We start from the raw sequence: 6,000 nt of genomic DNA on the forward strand, positions 1-6,000 counted from the left end.
TATATACACATTCTTTTTCTAAATATTCTTTTCCATTATGGTTTATCACAGGATATTGAATACAGTTCTCTGTGCTGTATAGTAGGACCTTGTTGTTTATCCATTCTGTATATAAAAGCTTACATCTGCTAACCCCAACCTCCCACTCCATCCCTTCTCCCTTGGCAACCACCAATCTGAGGAACACTCATTTATGAATGAGATGGTATGTGTTAGACGACAGAACCATTCTGCAATCCTAAATGCATGTGATTCTTTTCAAGGCATTTTAGGATTTATCTCCATATTACTATGTAATGATGTTAACTTTATAATGGCTTACACTTATTGCTAAATTTTAGGCTAAAAATGATATAAGATTTTTAGGTTCAACTATCTGTTTGCATAATTACTTATATGTTTGTATCCACTCTTAATTTGGGGAACAATTGAAATAAAAAGTTCATTAGAATTCATTTTTAATATTAAGAATTAGACCAGTTAAAATTAAACTTACATAACTTTACCTAAATTAAAATTTGGAACACTGAGGCATATGATTGAAGCTTGATATTTGCCTATAATTGCCTTTACATGATACCAATACCTATAGTTTTAGCCATGACTGAAATGAAAAAAGTCAGATAATAAAATCAGATTCTGCCTCTACACATAAATTTAATTGTGTGACTACTGAGTTGGCCATAAACTCAAAATGAAAAAGGTGATTTATTTTACTATCTCTTGGGGGACTTATTTGACAGGGTGTATATCAGTTCATAGCTATTCAATATATATCTGGCACTGACTATTTAATTGATGATTAATTAAATAAATTGCCAAGCCCTAGGGGAATATACACCTGAGGCATTAACAACCTTATTTTAAAACAGAATTTTTGTCATTTTTATTGGTTGATTGTTTGGTTAGTTTATTTTACATTGAGATGGGAATGGAGTCTAAAAACTGAAATCTAGTTAAAGAAAAGCTCGACTATTAAAGTTGAATGCTAAAGGACAATCTTGAGAAAATAAAATGTGTAAAAACAAGACAGTCTTATATTAAAATAATTCAAGATGTACTCTTATTTTCACTGTGATGAGAACAACAAAATTTACCAGTAGTTCAAGACTTACCAGTGGTTTCAAGAAAAGAAAAGGAGTATTTTTACATTTTTATGAACTTATATCACGAAATCCACAACAAATCTCAAAAACAAGACTTTGTGGTGAGACATTTATGCTTGTGAGGCTTATTTATGAGATAAAAATCTCTGTTTTGTTTTGCTTTGTTTTCAATGCTGAGGCATTTGTGCCAGTTTTATTGCCACTAGACTTATTTCTCATTTCCTTAAGAAAATGCTTAAATTAGCTTAAAAAAGTAAAAATTTCAGGAAAGAAAAAATGCAGGAAAATATAATAGGCTTGATGAAGTTGGCACTATTTTATTTTTCTCTTGTGATTTTCAATGTGATTTCAATATTTATCAAATAAAAGAAAACGTATATCTCAGCCTTCAATTAAGGAAAGATAAATACTTAGACTAAAGTTCTATAAACATATATAATTTTTAAAATGTATTATAAGAAGTAAATATGACATGATTCTTTAAATAGAGCTGCACTGCCCAAAATGTTAGCCATGAGTTATGTGGTTATGTGCACTTAACTTAAATTAATAAATTAAATTCCATTAAAATTTATTTACTCAGACACACTAGGCAAATTCAAGTGCTCCATGTGGCTAGCATATAGGATTGGCGATGCAGAGAATTTCTAACTGGACGGATCTAGTGAGTGACTTTTAAAAATACCACACTTAAGAACTGTATTATAGAAAAGTCTCACATTTCTCATTGTTAAATACTACTTTTTTTTCTACCACCCATATGTTGGATCGGAACACAACCTAGGATTTTTTTAGGGATGAGAGAAAGTGAACATATTTAACTTTTTTTATTTCCTTGATGGAAATAATACCACATAACTGTCTTTAACTAGTATGCATAACTTTATTTTTTTAAAAGAACTGAAATTTGTGAGCATGTTTATACTAATTTAAGCCTCTCCATGTAATGCTGGCACTGAGAGTTTTGCTCCTCCCAAAACCCCATTAAAATTTTAGTAATGGGATTATTTTAAAAATAAAAGGACTTAGACCAGCATTTGGAGACAACAGAGCAAGAGATACTGATTATAGGATTTTGTTATCTGGCAGGTAGATAGATGAAATAGACCTGAGAGAGCCTTTTAAGCTACTGAGGAGAATGGAGAAACAACACAAATTGTACCAAAGAATTCTCAAAAACTTCAGGAAAGAGGAAAGATATTTGGGCTAAAACTTTCACACATGAAAAAAATTATAACTGAAAATGATCTCCATTCAACATATTTTTATCTAAGCTTACAAGATATATCAGAACTGGTAAAAGGAATATTTAGTGTTTTGTTTTTCAAATAAAAATATTGTACAATAGTGGAAGAAAATTGTGAAAGTGGTCATTTATATATATGTGTGTGTGTATATATATATATATATATGTGTGTGTGTGTGTGTATATATATACACATATGTATATATAAACCAGAAAATGCAACTCTAATAGATATTACAGGTAAATAAAAAATAAAATACTGATAACATATGGAAAAATAAATTTTAAAAAAATACTATAAAAATGAAATATATGACCTAGAAATTGACTAAAATACATGAATCATTATTTGTATTGTTCCAATAATCAATACAAAAATATTTTCTTGCTTTAATACGCATAGCAACATATTTTTATTTTCAAAAACATTTTTATTTTGAAAATCTATATCCAATAAAATAAAACATTGTATCAATCTATATTTCAACAGTGATAAATTTCAATAATTTTAGTATTCTTTTCATTCTTGAATAGGTCCCAGATTGAACTATAAATTTTTGCTTATCCTACCTTAAACCCATGGAGCTCCCTCAGTGTGCCATGTGTACTGGTTGATAGGTCTGTCCTAGAGCACACTCAGATAGTTGCATAGACGCTATGAAGAAGGCTAACTGCCTCATTTATCCTGAGTATATGAAATAGTGAAAGGTTGACCAATACCTTAGGTAACCCTTTGAAATAACAAACGTTTCAACTAAGTTGTTTGGCTGAAGTTAAATAAGTGAAGATTCAAGATTATTGTTTCCAGGTCACCATTTGAGAGAAGACCTATAATCTACAGATCTCATTAGCCACTGAAATGTGTGGGGCTGTGGTTGGGAAAAACTGAATGGAAAGAACCCTGAGTTCTGCCTGAAACTTCTGCCAGAAGTTTACTTTTAATTTACTCATTTAAAAAATTATCACTAACATATATACATTTAAAGTTAATCACTTTTCAACTGTTTTAGATATCACCGTCCCATACTAGACTGTGTTTTGATTAAAAATTAAATTTGCAAATCATTTACAGGGTATGACTAATATTCTTGCCATAATTGGGAGCTAGGTTTCCTTACTATACAAAGCAGAGAGCAGAAATTCTGAAGGCAAGATCAGGAATTTCCAAAGGAAAATGATTCTGTTACTGCTCAAGATTAAAATTCCAAAGTCTAGCACTCTAGAGCATGAAGGGGATACTTAGACCAGGAAAATGTTGTCATCACATATACATTTTCAAGTTTCCTGAGAGTTAAGACTGAGTGTAATTTTTTAGCTCATTCTGTGATGCAACCATGTAATTGGTTCTATAGGGATTTAGATGAGTGTGGATTAGGCAAGTGGTAGAGGTTATTGAAGACGTCTGGGAGAAGCAGAATAAACAGTTCCTATCAAATTAGGTATTAGACATGGCCCAACACAAAATGTACTCATCATGGAGTCTATTTCCGCCATGGTGCTTTCCTCTCATGTAGAAAAACCTTACTACCGACTTCTCACGCACCATTACTCCAGTGTTCTTCCAAAACCAGAACTGTCTCCTTGTTTCAGAATTTCCATTCCTTCCCACTAAGGAAAACTTGTTTCTTCTGGGTTCTCTTTCCCTCAGGCCATCTCCTGATTGCTGAGTGGGTCGTCCATTAATTTGACAAAAGAAGACACCACAATGCTAACTCAAATTCTAAGCTTTTGGGCATCTAAGCCAAGTTTATAACAGATCCTGTGGGGATTATAAAGAGGAGGTGCAAATCTAATTTTTGAATGGCCAAACTAACTGGATTGGTGGCCATTCCTTTCTTCTCTCTCACGCTGGATAAAGAAAGAGCCTGGAGGGAATGGCCTTCATTAACGTGTTTTTTAAATGGGAAAAATATTCCACTATTTCTTCTTTTAGAGTTAATATAAGTAAAGCACTGTTATGAGGGAGTTTATGGCTCAGTTTTTTTTGTTGTTGCTTTTTTTTAAATATGATGAAAGCTTTTATTATTTATTTATTTATTTATTTATTTATTTATTGGCTGTGTTGGGTCTTCGTTTCTGTGCAAGGGCTTTCTCTAGTTGTGGCAAGCGGGGGCCATTCTTCATCGCGGTGCGCGGGCCTCTCACTATCGCGACCTCTCTTGTTGCGGAGCACAGGCTCCAGACGCGCAGGCTCAGTAGTTGTGGCTCACGGGCCTAGTTGCTCCGCGGCATGTGGGATCTTCCCAGACCAGGGCTCAAACCCGTGTCCCCTCCATTGGCAGGCAGAGTCTCAACCACTGCGCCACCAGGAAGCCTCTATAGCTCAGTTTTAGGAGTCATATTGGGCTGAGGCCCTGTTCAGAAGTGTTCTTTAATAAATGTAGCTCTTGCTGTATATTTATAATTTAATACTGGTCTTTTTTTCCGTTCTATGATCACAAACAGGTGAACCTTTACACTTAAGAAGAATACTTGATAGTTTAAATGACTGTATCCTATTTATAGTGAAAAATAACCATTTATAGATTTAAGTAGTGATTGGTATATGTATATGTTTATATGTTTAAATATCAATGTGTAAAAGAATTTAAATGCTTAGAATTTTAGTATGAAATAATTCATATGTCTGTAAAATTCCAGTGCATTATCTCTTACTAATAGTCACAAATGTGAAGTAAGTCATTAGCATTGCCATGGCAAATGTAATCATAAGTTTCTGAATTAATTTATTAATTCATATTGCTTAGCTTAGGCATTATCTAGAAATGGCTTTAGACATTTGCCTAAAGCCTTTTGAAAATAATCAGATTTTATAAAATTATTCAGAATAGTCCACCACAGTTATCTAGAGCTGATGCTTCATATTCTCTAGTATATGATCTGGAATGATTTACTTGAAGATTATCATTGCCATGATCAGTTTATGTGAAGACATATAAACATGTAAGACAGGACTTTGCTTAAGGTAGTAAGTAGCAAGCATGCTTTCCTCTTCCTCTTCAGCCCTGCATCCAAGATTGTAATTAGATGGCTAATGTGAAAATCAAAAGAGAATTTATATTTTAAATTAACATTTTTTTTGGCACTTATCCATATTTTCCCATATCCTTTAAATACCTTAAGCACATGGCAGTTCAATATTAAAGGGAAGAATCAATAATTCAAATGATCTCATGAAACCAACAAGAAATAAACAATTAAAATTTTGTTATTAAGGAGTGACTGGAAAATTGACTCAAATTGTCTTATGTTAAACATAGCCTAAGTAATTTATCACTTCATAAGGAATTCCAATTGCTGATCAACGAATAAAGTGTTGGTTTTAAAACGTTAAATTTTTTACTCTTGCATTTGTTTGATGTAGCATACCCTAGTCACTGCTGATTCTTGAAATTGCAGATCATTTAAGTATCTCTAGTCAGCAACTTTATATGTTCTCCCAAAAGGAAATATATTCTTGCTGAAATATGATCACTGGGCCATACCAGTGGATGTTTAATCTTGGAGAAAGTGAATTTTCCTGTATTATAGGACTGGGCTGATCAGCAGTAGCTATCTTTATTCTTTTTCATGTCCAGATTATGCCTCCTGCTTCACTGGAGAGAGGAATTGGGGGCTATCTATGGGATTTTCTGCAATGTCAAATGA

This window comes from Balaenoptera acutorostrata, chromosome 5, assembly GCF_949987535.1.
Source record: "Balaenoptera acutorostrata chromosome 5, mBalAcu1.1, whole genome shotgun sequence".
NCBI classification, from domain to species: Eukaryota; Metazoa; Chordata; class Mammalia; order Artiodactyla; family Balaenopteridae; genus Balaenoptera; species Balaenoptera acutorostrata.